Here is a 16,077-nt window from a genome sequence, read left to right as displayed (position 1 = left end):
TTAGTATACTGTATTGGTGTTTGTCCTTCTGGCTTACTTCACTCTGTATAATAGGCTCCAGTTTCATCCACCTCATTAGAACTGATTCAAATGTATTCTTTTTAATGGCTGAGTAATACTCCATTGTGTATATGTACCACAGCTTTCTGATCCATTCATCTGCTGATGGACATCTAGGTTGCTTCCATGTCCTGGCTATTATAAACAGTGCTGCGATGAACATTGGGGTACACGTGTCTCTTTCCCTTCTGGTTTCCTCAGTGTGTATGCCCAGCAGTGGGATTGCTGGATCATAAGGCAGTTCTATTTCCAGTTTTTTAAGGAATCTCCACACTGTTCTCCATAGTGGCTGTACTAGTTTGCATTCCCACCAACAGTGTAAGAGGGTGCCCTTTTCTCCACACCCTCTCCAGCATTTATTATTTGTAGACTTTTGGATCGCAGCCATTCTGACTGGTGTGAAATGGTATCTCATAGTGGTTTTGATTTGCATTTCTCTGATAATGAGTGATGTTGAGCATCTTTTCATGTGTTTGTTAGCCATCTGTATGTCTTCTTTGGAGAAATGTCTATTTAGGCCATTTTTTGATTGGGTCATTTATTTTTCTGGAGTTGAGCTGTAGGAGTTGCTTGTATATTTTTGAGATTAGTTGTTTGTCGGTTGCTTCATTTGCTATTATTTTCTCCCATTCTGAAGGCTGTCTTTTCACCTTGCTAATAGTTTCCTTTGATGTGCAGAAGCTTTTAAGTTTAATTAGGTCCCATTTGTTTATTTTTGCTTTTATTTCCAATATTCTGGGAGGTGGGTCATAGAGGATCCTGCTGTGATGTATGTCAGAGAGTGTTTTGCCTATGTTCTCCTCTAGGAGTTTTATAGTTTCTGGTCTTACGTTGAGATCTTTAATCCATTTTGAGTTTATTTTTGTATATGGTGTTAGAAAGTGTTCTAGTTTCATTCTTTTACAAGTGGTTGACCAGATTTCCCAGCACCACTTGTTAAAGAGATTGTCTTTAATCCATTGTATATTCTTGCCTCCTTTGTCAAAGATAAGGTGTCCATATGTGCATGGATTTATCTCTGGGCTTTCTATTTTGTTCCATTGATCTATATTTCTGTCTTTGTGCCAGTACCATACTGTCTTGATAACTGTGGCTTTGTAGTAGAGCCTGAAGTCAGGTAGGTTGATTCCTCCAGTTCCATTTTTCTTTCTCAAGATCACTTTGGCTATTCGAGGTTTTTTGTATTTCCATACAAATTGTGAAATTATTTGTTCTAGCTCTGTGAAGAATACTGTTGGTAGCTTGATAGGGATTGCATTGAATCTATAAATTGCTTTGGGTAGTATACTCATTTTCACTATATTGATTCTTCCAATCCATGAACATGGTATATTTCTCCATCTATTAGTGTCCTCTTTGATTTCTTTCACCAGTGTTTTATAGTTTTCTATATATAGGTCTTTAGTTTCTTTAGGTAGATATATTCCTAAGTATTTTATTCTTTTCGTTGCAATGGTGAATGGAATTGTCTCCTTAATTTCTCTTTCTGTTTTCTCATTATTAGTGTATAGGAATGCAAGGGATTTCTGTGTGTTGATTTTATATCCTGCGACTTTACTATAATCATTGATTAATTCTAGTAATTTTCTGGTGGAGTCTTTAGGGTTTTCTATGTAGAGGATCATGTCATCTGCAAATAGTGAGAGTTTTACTTCTTCTTTTCCAATTTGGATTCCTTTTATTTCTTTTTCTGCTCTGATTGCTGTGGCCAAAACTTCCAAAACTATGTTGAATAGTAATGGTGAAAGTGGGCACCCTTGTCTTGTTCCTGACTTTAGAGGAAATGCTTTCAATTTTTCACCATTGAGGATAATGTTTGCTGTGGGTTTGTCATATATAGCTTTTATTATGTTGAGGTATGTTCCTTCTATTCCTGCTTTCTGGAGAGTTTTTATCATAAATGGGTGTTGAATTTTGTCAAAGGCTTTCTCTGCATCTATTGAGATAATCATATGGTTTTTGTTTTCCAATTTGTTAATGTGGTGTATTACATTGATTGATTTGTGGATATTGAAGAATCCTTGCATCCCTGGGATAAAGCCCAATTGGTCATGGTGTATGATCTTTTTAATATGTTGTTTGATTCTGATTGCTAGAATTTTGTTTAGGATTTTTGCATCTATGTTCATCAGTGATATTGGCCTGTAGTTTTCTTTTTTTGTGGGATCTTTGTCAGGTTTTGGTATTAGGGTGATGGTGGCCTCATAGAATGAGTTTGGAAGTTTACCTTCCTCTGCAATTTTCTGGAAGAGTTTGAGCAGGATAGGTGTTAGCTCTTCTCTAAATTTTTGGTAGAATTCAGCTGTGAAGCCGTCTGGACCTGGGCTTTTGTTTGCTGGAAGATTTTTGATTACAGTTTCAATTTCCGTGCTTGTGATGGTTCTGTTAAGGTTTTCTATTTCTTCCTGGTCGAGTTTTGGAAAGTTGTACTTTTCTAAGAATTTGTCCATTTCTTCCTCGTTGTCCATTTTATTGGCATATAATTGTTGATAATAGTCTCTTATGATCCTTTGTATTTCTGTGTTGTCTGTTTTGATCTCTCCATTTTCGTTTCTAATTTTATTGATTTGATTTTTCTCCCTTTGTTTCTTGATGAGTGTGGCTAATGGTTTATCAATTTTATTTATCCTTTCAAAGAACCAGCTTTTGGCTTTGTTGATTTTTGCTATGGTCTCTTTTGTTTCTTTTGCATTTGTTTCTGCCCTAATTTTTAAGATTGCTTTCCTTCTACTAACCCTGGGGTTCTTCATTTCTTCCTTTTCTAGTTGCTTTAGGTGTAGAGTTAGGTTATTTATTTGACTTTTTTCTTGTTTCTTGAGGTGTGCCTGTATTGCTATGAACTTTCCCCTTAGGACTGCTTTTACTGTGTCCCACAGGTTTTGGGTTGTTGTGTTTTCATTTTCATTAGTTTCTATGCAAATTTTGATTTCTTTTTTGATTTCTTCTGTGATTTGTTGGTTATTCAGCAGGGTGTTGTTCATCCTCCATATGTTGGAATTTTTAATACTTTTTCTCCTGTAATTGAGATCTAATCTTACTGCGTTGTGGTCAGAAAAGATGCTTGGAATGATTTCTATTTTTTTGAATTTACCAAGGCTAGCTTTATGGCCCAGGATGTGATCTATCCTGGAGAAGGTTTCATGTGCACTTGAGAAAAAGGTGAAATTCATTGTTTTGGGATGAAATGTCCTATAGATATCAATTAGGTCTAACTGGTCTATTGTATTGTTTAAAGTTTGTGTTTCCTTGTTAATGTTCTGTTTAGTTGATCTATCCATAGGTGTGAGTGGGGTATTAAAGTCTCCCACTATTATTGTGTTATTGTTAATTTCTCCTTTCATACTTGTTAGCATTTGTCTTACATACTGCGGTGCTCCCATGTTGGGTGCATATATATTTATAATTGTTATATCTTCTTCTTGGATTGATCCTTTGATCATTATGTAGTGACCTTCTTTGTCTCTTTTCACAGCCTTTGTTTTAAAGTCTATTTTATCTGATATGAGTATTGCTACTCCTGCTTTCTTTTGGTCCCTATTTGCATGGAAAATCTTTTTCCAGCCCTTCACTTTCAGTCTGTATGTGTCCCCTGTTTTGAGGTGGGTCTCCTGTAGACAACATATGTAGGGGTCTTGTTTTTGTATCCATTCAGCCAGTCTTTGTCTTTTGGTTGGGGCATTCAACCCATTTACGTTTAAGGTAATTACTGATAAGTATGATCCCTTTGCCATTTACTTTATTGTTTGGGGTTCGAATTTATACACCATTTTTGTGTTTCCTGTCTAGAGAATATCCTTTAGTATTTGTTGGAGAGCTGGTTTGGTGGTGCAGTATTCTCTCAGCTTTTGCTTGTCTGAGAAGCTTTTGATTTCTCCTTCATACTTGAATGAAATCCTTGCTGGGTACAATAATCTGGGCTGTAGGTTATTTTCTTTCATCATTTTAAGTATGTCTTGCCATTCCCTCCTGGCTTGAAGAGTTTCTATTGAAAGATCAGCTGTTATCCTTATGGGAATTCCCTTGTGTGTTATTTGTTGTTTTTCCCTTGCTGCTTTTAATATTTGTTCTTTGTGCTTGATCTTTGTTAATTTGATTAATATGTGTCTTGGGGTGTTTCACCTTGGGTTTATCCTGTTTGGGATTCTCTGGGTTTCTTGGACTTGGGAGATTATTTCCTTCCCCAGTTTAGGGAAGTTTTCAACTATTATCTCCTCAAGTATTTTCTCATGGTCTTTCTTTTTGTCTTCTTCTTCTGACCCCTATGATTTGAATGTTGTAGCATTTAATATTGTCCTGGAGGTCTCTGAGATTGTCCTCATTTCTTTTAATTCGTTTTTCTTTTATTCTCTCTGATTCATTTATTTCTACCATTCTATCTTCTAATTCACTAATTCTATCTTCTGCCTCTGTTATTCTACTATTTGTTGCCTCCAGAGTGTTTTTAATTTCATTTATTGCATTATTCATTATATATTGACTCTTTTTTATTTCTTCTAGGTCCTTGTTAAACCTTTCTTGCATCTTCTCAATCCTTGTCTCCAAGCTATTTATCTGTGATTCCATTTTAATTTCAAGATTTTGGATCAATTTCACTATCATTATTCGGAATTCTTTATCAGGTAGATTCCCTATCTCTTCCTCTTTTGTTTGGTTTGGTGGGCATTTATCCTGTTCCTTTATCTGCTGGCTATTCCTCTGTCTCTTCATCTTGTTTAAATTGCTGAGTTTGGGGTGTCCTTTCTGTATTCTGGCAGTTTGTGGAGTTCTCTTTATTGTGGCTTTTCCTCGCTGTGTGTGGGTTTGTACAGGTGGCTTGTCAAGGTTTCCTGGTTAGGGAAGCTTGTGTCGGTGTTCTGATGGGTGGAGCTGTATTTCTTCTCTTTGTTCAGTCGTGCTGTGGGGAGGGAGGGAGGGATGCTGCAAACAAATAACACTGGCGTGCACTCGCAGTGCCTCAGCCACACTGGGTCTGCCCCCGCTCACGGCGCGTGTAGCCTCCCTGCCCACACTGCTCGGGCTCTAGGTTGTTCTGCCGGGAACAATCCGAGGCTGGCTCTGGGTTGTATGTACCTCCCAGGTCCAAGCCGCTCAGGTTCAGGCATTCGGGTAGTCCTCAGAGGCGCAGACTCAGTTGGGTCTGAGTTTTGTGCTCTTCCCAGGTCCGAGCAGCTCAAGTGATGAGGTGTTTGGCGAGGGCCAATGCTGCGACTTATCGCCTCCCCGCCACTCGGTTATCTGGGTGTAAAACCGGCGCACCTTCTCAGGCAGATGTTAACTGTCCAGACCCCCAAAAAGTTTTAGTTAGCAAATAAGCCTGCTTACAGTTTTATAGATAATGTCTCTCTGGGGCTGCGATTGCCCCCTTCCGGCTCTGGCTGCCTGTCACCGGAGGGGGAAGGTCTGCAGCCGGCTATCTCTGATCAATTCTTTGTTCCGTGCGCGGGCCTGGCGGTGTCTTAGGTTGGGGCTGGCTTTTCGCGTGGTAGATATCCCACAGTCTGGTTTGCTAGCCCAAATTATTTCGCTCAGATAGTGCTCAGGGTATTCAGGCCAGATTCTTACTCTAAGCCATGCAGCCCGCGCTGCACCTCCCTGCCCAGCCCCCGCTTGCTAATGGCGCGTGCAGGCGTCTGCGCTGCTTCTCCGCTGGGGGAGTTACCGTAGGACTCGCAATCTTCGAGTTTTAATTGTTTATTTATTTTTTCTTCCAGTTATGTTGTCCTCTGTGCTTCCAAAGCTCGGCACAGATTCGGCAGTGAGAAGGTTTCCTGGTGTTTGGAAACTTCTCTCTTTTTAAGACTCCCTTCCCGGGACGGAACTCCGTCCCTCCCTCTTTTGTCTCATTTTTTGTCTTTTATATTTTTTCCTACCTCCTTTCGAAGAGTTGGATTGCTTTTCTGGGTGCCTGATGTCCTCTGCCGGCATTCAGAAGTTGTTTTGTGGAATTTACTCGACGTTTAAATGCTCTTTTAATGAATTTGTGGGGGAGAAAGTGTTCTCCCTGTCCTACTCCTCCGCCATCTTGGCTCCTCCCCCCAATAGTATTCTTTAAGAAGGTGAGGGTTGCCATTTCCTTCTCCAAGATGTCTTCCTGACCCAGGGATCAGACCCACATATCTTGCATCTCCTGCAGTGGCCAGCAGGTTCTTAACCAGCTGGGTCACTAGGGAAGCTCTACGAAGGTAAAAATAGTTTAGAAACTATCATGAAAAGAAGGAAAACAAACTTTAAAAGAAACCGATTAACTGACAGTATTAATGATTCATCTGATATATTCCCAGGGAATATAATCCTGTTGTGTGGACTGTATCATCATCTCATTTCCAACTGAGGTGAGCTGCACTCTTATATTAAAATCAGTCTATGTGGAGGGACAAAGTGGAGGATTTAACTCCAAATAGAAAATCTTAATAAAGCTTATAGCAGATAACTGAATGGAAATGTTTTCATGAACTTGGAATAGAGTATGATTTCTTGAATAGGGTGAAAAGTTCTAACAGTTAAGAAATTATACAGTATTTATTTTAGGAAATTGTTTTTATTAATAGCTTCTGTTAACATGTGAAGTGCAAGACAGATAGTTAAATCTATTGTTTGCGTATTTAATCATCGACAATCTAATCTCAGAATATGTAGGATTATTCCATAAATAATAAAAAAAATACAGGTCAAACTTAAAAAAGGACAAATGCCCTTGGGCAGTCATTTCACCAAAGAGGATATTCACATATCCCTTAAGAAGTCAATCCTGACTATTCATTGAGGGGACTGATGCTGAAGCTGAAGCTCCAATACTTGGGCACAACATGCAAAGAGTCAACTCATTGGAAAAGACTCTGATGCTGGTAAAGATTGAAGGCAACAGGAGAAGGGGGTGGTAGAGGATGAGATGGTTAGATAGCATTACCAACTCAACAGACATGAATTTGAGCAATCTCCGGGAGATAGCAAAGGACAGAGGAGCCTACCATGCTGCAGTCCACGGGGTCTCAAAGAGTTGGACATGACTTAGCAACTGAACAGCGCCAGCAACATTAATGGATAAACAAGTGTAAAATCTTACTTATTTCCAGAGAAAGTCAAATTAAGACTGTGAGTCAACACTACATACCTACCTGCACATCCAAAAATTTAAACACTTGATTAATACTGATTGTTGTTAATGGTGTACAGCAACAGATCCTCTCATACCTGCCAGCTGGGTCATAATAGGAGTACAAGGTTTTTGGAAATCTCATTGGCATTACTTGTAAAACCTGAACACAGATACACCAGATAATACAGCATTATTATTCCTAGGAGTATGCCCAACAAAAATGTATACAAAATCATGAACTTAAATACTAATAGCAGCATAATTCATAACAGCCAAACTGTGAAAATTCACTTCCATTGATGGTAAAACTTATAAGCAGTAGCATAAATATTATCGTACAGTGAATTGCTTTACAGGATTGAAAATGAACAAATGGTAGACAATGCAGAAGTCCATAAACATAATGGGTGAAAAATCCAGTAAGACAAGGGACCTTAATGTGAGATTTCACTTATATAAACTAACCAGTGGTCATTAACTGGAAATCTGGCAAAACTATGGAGACAAAGAAAGGTCAGTGGTTACCAGGATTGAGAGGTATGGGAGGTTTGAAAAATTGGACCCGAGGGAATTTTTAGAGTGGGGAAATTATCATGTATGATAGTATTATGGTGCATACATGACTAGTATTTGTTAAAAGCCATGGAACTATGTAACACAAAGAGTGAACCCCAATGTACACTGTGGAATTTGGTTAATAATAATGTATTAATATGGGTTCTTCAATTGTGACAAATGCATCACCCCGATGAAAGATGTTAATTGGAGAAACTGTGGGCTTGGAACAGGGAGTGTATGGGAGTCCTCTGATCTTTCTGTTCCATTTTTCTGTAAACTTAAACTGCTCTAAGAAACAAAGTCCATTAATTATAGGGGGAAAAAAAGGACAAATATGTTTCCATGGCCCCATCAATCACTTCTTCAGCTTCCAGATTCCTTGACAGACATGAAAGATTCTCTCAAAATAAACACTGAACTAAGAAGGAGCCAGAAATTTGAGCCTTTCTTCCATTAATGAGCCTTTAGTCCATAGATGAGTATGACTTTAGGACTTCATCAAAAGTTCTTCCACTTTCAGAAAATTAAAAATTAAAAAAAGGTTCTTCAACCTTTGATGTTTCCAACTGTAAGACGTGATTAATTATATAAGCAATTAGTCTGTTTCTGATCTAACTATGCTATTGTTTATTGAGATTTTATTTAACTAATGTAATTGTTTTAGCTTGAGAGCAGCAAGATGAATTTACTGAAACATAAATAGTAAATCCATCTTTCCAAAGAAGTACAGAATCAGTGCTTTTGTCACTTGGGCTGGATGTTTTGAAATATGCATGTGTGTTTGTGTGTGTGTGTTTGAATGAAAGAAAGAGATAATTTTCTAATTTATGCAGTGAATGAAAAAGTAATAATTTTAACAATATGGGGCCTTGAAAAAAATTAAACGTGATGAAATATAAGTTATCAAAACTGTAATTACAATATAAAGAAACAAAAGCCTATTATTTGTTATTAGAAATCTTACTTTTGTAGTGTGGCCAGCTATATTTTTATTCATTATTAATTGGATGGTATTATTTGCTTTTAAAATAATGTTTGTCATAAAAATATAGTTGAGATTCAGTGTATAAAGAAACAAAGCTCAATTATAAGGCTGACTTGTACATGATTATAATTTGCAAAAAAAGATCAGTAGATATCCAGATCACGAGTTAAGTGTACATGTCCCTTTTTGTCCATTTCAGTGCACAGCTAACATTACTTTTTAAATTTATGAATAGATGTAGCTGAAATACTCAAAAAAACCTAGAGTACTTGTACACATATTTTCAAATGCAGATTATATGTTACTGCCACCAAGAATAGCTTTCCCTAACCTTTGAGACTCACCGCAGATCATTGCGTAGACCTCCTCATAAGTACATTTAAGGCTGCTTCTTTAACTGAAAAATGTTAAGCACGTATTTCAATTACCATTGTGTCATTAGGTATATATGGTTTTCTTCCAGATTCAGTCATTTCATGGCTTGCTACTCATGCTGTTGTTAAGCTTATGAAAAGAGATTAATGTAATAACTTGTCTGTGCTTTCTCTTAATTAAGTTAGAATGTGTTTCATTCCCCTCCTTGTGTTTGATTGAAAATTAGCAAGATAACGATTTTCTGCAGTATTTATAGAAGAGCTGGTTTGAAGCCACTTGTTCTATGGATTGGGATCCCTTCAAGAGGTTCAGGCTCAGCTGGTTTCAGGTAGAGCCAAGAAATCTCCTTTATAAAAACTCTTCAGTGACTATGTGTGTGCGCTCAGTTGCTTACTCGTGTCTGACGCTCTGGGACCCCATGGACTGTAGCCCCCCAGGCTCCTAGGTCCATGGGATTCTCCAAGCAAGAACACTGGAGTGGGTTGTCATGCCGTCCTCCAGGGGATCTTCCCAATGCAGGGATCGAACCCACATCTCTTAGGTGTCCTACTTTGGCAGGCAGGGAACATACTGGGAAGCCACTCAGTGACCATTATGCATACTAAAATTTGAGAGCTCTAATTCATAGGAGGGAAAAAAGGGTCAATTTTTCTTTTTCCAAAGCAAATCTTTTTAAAAAATCCAATTTCTAGTTATTAAAGACATATTTAATGAGAGCTTCCTATACCTATATCCATATCTATCTATTTGTATACATAAACTGCTCTGTAAGCATACAGAATTGAATCCAAAGTATACTTAAAGAAAACCTATGGAAAATTCTATAGGAAAACACCAATTAACAGAATCAATTCATGGCCAAATTTCTTTCCCAAATAAAATAAATGATACTTTTTGATGCAAATTTGAAGAGGTCCTAAATGTAACCTTTCAGGATAGTTTTTAGCAAGTAAGCCAAAATTGTAATAAGGACAATACTTGTTAGCAAACAGTAAAAATTGCAATTCTTTTAAGAATGTTTCATGTACAGTGTTTAACATAGGTCATCTCTTATTGACTTCAGTGAGGTACATATTATTAGTTTTTCTTTCATTTTATAAGTGATATATTAGTGAGGCTAAATAATCTGCTCAAAGTCATGAAATTTGTAAATGATGAAGCCATGCATTGAGCAGAGATCAGATGTGCTTCTCAAACCTTCTAAATTGTATTTCGTTACATAAAGGCAGGAATCTTTAGGATCTTCCTGAAATTATGACAAAATGTCAGAGGAGGCTGAAATACCAAACCATGATCAGCTTGAAGAGAAATCTTGAGATAAATATAGATATCTCAGTCTTCATACCACCCTCTTCAACCCAACATACCATTTCAAGAGAATGAGTTGTGTTTTGTGAAGCCCTGGAAAATCCCATGGGCACAGGAGCCTGGTAGGCTGCAGTCCATGGGGTCACTAAGAGTCAGACATGACTAAGCAACTTCACTTTCACTTTTCACTTTCATGCATTGGAGAAGGAAATGGCAACCCACTCCAGTGTTCTTGCCTGGAGAATCCCAGGGATGGAGGAGTCTGGTGGGCTGCTGTCTATGGGGTCGCACAGAGTCAGACACAACTGAAGCGACTTAGCAACAGCAGTAGCAGCATTAACATGGAACTTCCTTATACTATGGAGTCTCACAGAGATCTGGCCAGAGAAAACTGTCACAACTTTGAAATAAACTGAACACTATATGAAGAAGTATAGAAATGTCTGTGTTAAAGGATTTTTTTTCACATGGAATTACCCAGGTAAGAATACTGGAGTGGATAGCCATCCCCTTCACCAGGGGATCTTCCCAACCCAGGGATCAAACCTGGGTTTCCCACACTGTAGGAAGAGTCTTTACCATCTGAGCCAATAGGGAAGTCCTTAAACATTATGCATTTAAATAATTTAAATGTAAATGCATTTTCATTAGTCATATTTTGTGCCAGCAAGGTAAGTGAAAGTTGCTCAGTCATATCCAGCTCTTTGCAACCCCATGGATTATACAGTCCTTGGAATTCTCCAAGCCAGTGGGGCAGCCTTCCCCTTCTCCAGGGCATCTTCCCAACCCACGAATCAAACCCAGGTCTCCTGCATTGCAGGTGGATTCTCTACCACCAGAGCCACAAAGGAAGCAAGTAAAAACAGTGTTTTGAATAGAATAGGCAGAGGCAGTAACTTGGAGGAAATTAAGCCTCATTAGTATAATAAATCGGAGAAGGCAGTGGCAACCCACTCCAGTACTCTTGCCTGGAAAATCCCAGGGAAGGAGGAGCCTGGTGAGCTGCAGTCCATGGGGTTGCTAAGAGTCAGATACGACTGAGCGACTTCACTTTCACTTTTCACTTTCATGCATTGGAGAAGGAAATGGCAACCCACTCCAGTGGTCTTGCCTGGAGAATCCCAGGGACGGGGGAGCCTGGTGGGCTGCCGTCTATGGGGTCGCACAAAGTCGGACATGACTGAAGTGACTTAGCAGCAGCAGCAGTATAATAAATAAATTTAAATAAAATAAAGACTGTGAAATGATCAAGTAGATGATTCAGTACATTCCATAATTGAGGAAAACCTGTCTGGGAGATAAATTTACCATAATTATGTTCAAAGACTTACTAGAAAATGTAGATAATGCATATAAGAGATAGGTACTTAAGCAAAATGAGAAATTTATAAGAAAGGATCAAGTTGAAATTAGAGAAGTAAACTCTTGATATCAGAAGTAAAGAATTTCTTCAGCCATCTCAAAAGTAGCCTGATAAATATGTCAATGGAAATTATCTAAACTGAAACACAAAGAAAATAAAGGAAAACTTATTTTAAAAATCTATGGGACAATATCAACCAATCTAACAATATAATTGGAGTCCAAAAAGGAAAAGAGTGTCATCAATAGAACAGTTATAGAAAATTAATGAAGACACAGAAATTCTCACAGCACTACTAAAAAGGAAGGGAAAAAATCAAGACTATCAGTAAGCAGTGACAATAGATTTAAGTACTATAATATTAACAACCACATTAGATGTAAATGGTTTAACATCCCACTTAAAAAAAAGTATTAGCCACGTTAGATCAAAAAATATACCTCAAATATATGTCACATGTAAAAAAAAATGCAGCAGGTGATGTTTTTCTATTTCAAAAATAGAACAACAAAAAAAATCAAAATTTCACCCCTCCAAAAATGCAATGCAAATCTGGACAAAAGAGATCAGGATTAATTTTTTTGAACTATAGACATTAACCACTTTCAGCAAAGTGAGTGATTATTCAAGAAAAGCAGCTGGACTGCCAGTAAGCTCAGTGAGCTGTGTGGTATTTTAACTCATGCCAGTTTGATCCTCTTTCTCTAGTACAGTGTAGTCCTGAAAATAACAGCCAACATTTTCAGTACTGAAGTGAGCAATGACATCCTTTGCAAATTACTTTAATAATTACTTTTTAAAATATGTCTAGTCATTCTTTGGAAGACCACCTCAAAAATTCTGCCTTTATTTCACCTGACTTAGAACTGATCATTGCGAAATCTGCATATATGGGTTATTTTGTTAAAAACATTTACAGGACAAAGTTTTAGATACAGCTGCCAGTGGTGATATAACAACTGTGGCAAAGAAAGGAGTATGTCAAGAGCTTGGGAGAACTAAATATCAATGAGATCTTCATAAGGACTTTGAAAAACTCCAATGTATTCTTCGGGAGTCAGAAGTCCATGCTTATGCCCAGAGCTGTGCACTGGCTCAGGAAAGACCTGAACAGGTTCTCATTGTTCAGCTGAGAAAACTTGAGCCATGAGGAGGCAGAGCCCAAGGCAAAGTTGTCAAATGACTGAATGCTGAAGAGGCACCCAAACACATGGAGCCACTCAGCAAACACTGGAAGAGTTGTTTGGTTCTAGATATTTAAGGAAATTCTGTCCAATCATTTACTGACTACTAAGCTAATGGAAATGGCAACCCACTACAATATTCTTGCCTGAGAAATCCCATGAACAGAGGAGCCTGGTGGGCTACAGTCCATAGGGTCGCAAAGAGTCAGACATGATTTAGCGACTAAATCAACCAGGCTAATGGAACAGAGACCTCAAGCGCCAAATGCAACAAAAAACATTGACCTTTCAGAATTAACTTACAACATTTATTCAGTTGCTCAGTCGTGTCCTACTCTTTGCAACCCCGTGGACTGTAGCACGTCAGGCCTCCCTATCCATCACCAGTTACCAGAGTTTACTCAAACTCATGTCCATTGAGTCAGAGATGCCACCCAACCATCTCATCATCTGTCATCCCTTTCTCCTCTCTCCTTCAATATTTCCCAACATCAGGGTTTTTTTGAATGAGTCAGTTCTTCATATCAGGTGGAAATATATTGGAGTTACAGCTTCAACAATGAATATTCAGGACTGATTTCCTTTTCGATGGACTGGTTGGATCTCCTTTCAGTCCAAGGGCCTCTCAAGAGTCTTCTCCAACATCACAGTTCAAAACCATCAATTCTTTGGCACTCAGCTTTCTTCACAGTCCAACTCTCACATCCATACATGATACTGGAAAACCATAGCTTTGATTAGACGGACCTTTGTTGACAAAGTAATGCTTCTGCTTTTAAATATACCAAGTTGGTCATAACTTTCCTTCCAAGGAGCAAGTGTCTTTTAATTTCATGGCTACAGTCACCATCTGCAGTGATTTTGAACCCCCAAAAATAGTCTGTTACTGTTTCCACTGTTTCCCCGTCTATTCGCCATGAAGTGATGGGACCAGATGCTATGATCTTAGTTTTCGGAATGTTGACTTTTAAGGCAAATTTTTCACTCTCCTCTTTCACTTTCATCAAGAGTTATTAAACAAACACAAACTGCATTAAGGAGCAGCAACAAAACAACATGACAAAGAAGTGTATTGGATTTCCAAAGTTGTCACAATACTATATTGAAAATATCCAGTTTCCAATAGAAAACAAATTAATAGGTGTGGAAAGTAACACAAAATTATGACCCATATGTGGGGGAAAAAGCCACTAATAAAAATATTTGAAGAAGCACAGGTATATCTCTAGAGAGATATTGAGTTGGCCAAAAAGTTATTTTGAGCTTTTCCATAAGATGGTGTGGAAAACCCCAAATGAAACTTTTGGCCAATCCAATACTATAAAGCAGCTATTCTAAACATTTCAACCAGCTAATGAATGCCATTTCTAAAAAATTCAAGGAAGGATTGAGAATGATATCTCACCAAATAGAGAATATCAATAAAGATACAGAAATTATAAATGGAGCCAAATTGAAATTTTGAAGTTGACCAGTACAACTGAAATGATAAAACAACAACAACAACAGGGGGAGAGTTCAGTAGCAGTAAAGAATCAGCCACTGAAGATATGATAGTATCCAATCTTAGAAAAATGAACAGTGTCTGAAACCTTTGAGACACTATGGAGCATGTCAACATATGCATAATGAGAGATCCAGAAGGAAAGGAGAGAGAGAGAGAAAATGGAATTCTGAAGGAATATTGAATAAACGGCACAAATCTTCCAAAGTTCAATTAATCATTTAATATTGCTTATTCATCTGGCAAACCTAAAGTGGGAGCACACAGAAGAGATTACATATTATAACCATATTGGATTTCTGGTAGAAATGCAAGGTTGTTTCAATATATGAAAATCAATCCACGTGATATACCATATTAACATAAAAAGAGAAAATAATCATTTTGATAGAAATAGAAACAGGATTTGACAGAATTCAACAGGTATTCATAATAACAACATTCAACAATCAAGGATTAGAAGAAAGCTTCTTTAGTCCAAAGAAAGGCATCTACAAATATCCAGGGCTGATATTCTAGATAAGGGGGAAACATTGAAGGCTTTCCAACTAAGATCAGGAGCAAGATAAGGCTGTCTGCATTTGCCACTTCTGTTCAGTATTGACTTAGAGGTTCTAGCGAGGACAATTAGAACATGAAATTAAAAAACATAGAGATTAGATAGGAAGGAGCAAAACTATTTCTCTTCACAGTTGACACAACATCAAAAAATACATACACACACACACAACTATTAGAGCTAATAGATAATTTCAGCAAAGTTGCAGAATGTCCAAGCAATGAACAATGTAAAAATGAAATTCATAGATTCAGTTCAGTTCAGTAGCTCAGTCGTGTCTGACTCTTTGCTACCCCATGAATCACAGCATGCCAGGCTATCCATCACCAACTCCCGGAGTTCACTCAGACTCACATCCATCGAGTCGGTGATGCCATCCAGCCATCTCATCCTCTGTCGTCCCCTTCTCCTCCTGCGCCCAATCCCTCCCAGCATCGGGGTCTTTTCCAGTGAGTCAACTCTTTGCATCAGGTAACCAAAGTATTGTAGTTTCAGCTTCAACATCAGTCCTTCCAATGAATATTCAGGACTGATCTCCTTTAGGATGGACTGGTTGGATCTCTTTTCAGTCCAAGGGACTTTCAAGAGTCTTCTCCAATACCACAGTTCAAAAGCATCAATTCTTCAGTGCTCAGCTTTCTTCACAGTCCAACTCTCATATCCATACATGACCACTGGAAAAACCATAGCCTTGACTAGATGGACCTTTGTTGGCAAAGTAACGTCTCTGCTTTTGAATATGTTATCTAGGTTGGTCATAACTTTCCTTCCAAGGAGTAACCATCTTTTACTTTCATGGCTACAGTCACCATCTGCAGTGATTTTGGAGCCCCTCAAAATAAAGTCTGACACTGTTTCCACTGTTTCCTCATCTATTTCCCATGAAGTGATGGGACCAGATGTCATAGATTAATTCCATTATAATATGAGCAAAGAACCTAAAATATAGAATAAATTTAATCAACAATTTCAAGATTTATACATGGATAGCTATAAAATATATTTTAGTATCCTAATAGCAAATAAATACATGACAAAATTCACAATGTAATTACTTAGATGTTAATTAAAATCCCAATAGGATA

Source organism: Bos javanicus, chromosome 1 (genome assembly GCF_032452875.1).
Source record: "Bos javanicus breed banteng chromosome 1, ARS-OSU_banteng_1.0, whole genome shotgun sequence".
NCBI classification, from domain to species: domain Eukaryota; kingdom Metazoa; phylum Chordata; class Mammalia; order Artiodactyla; family Bovidae; genus Bos; species Bos javanicus.
Note: the sequence above shows the minus strand (reverse complement) of the source record.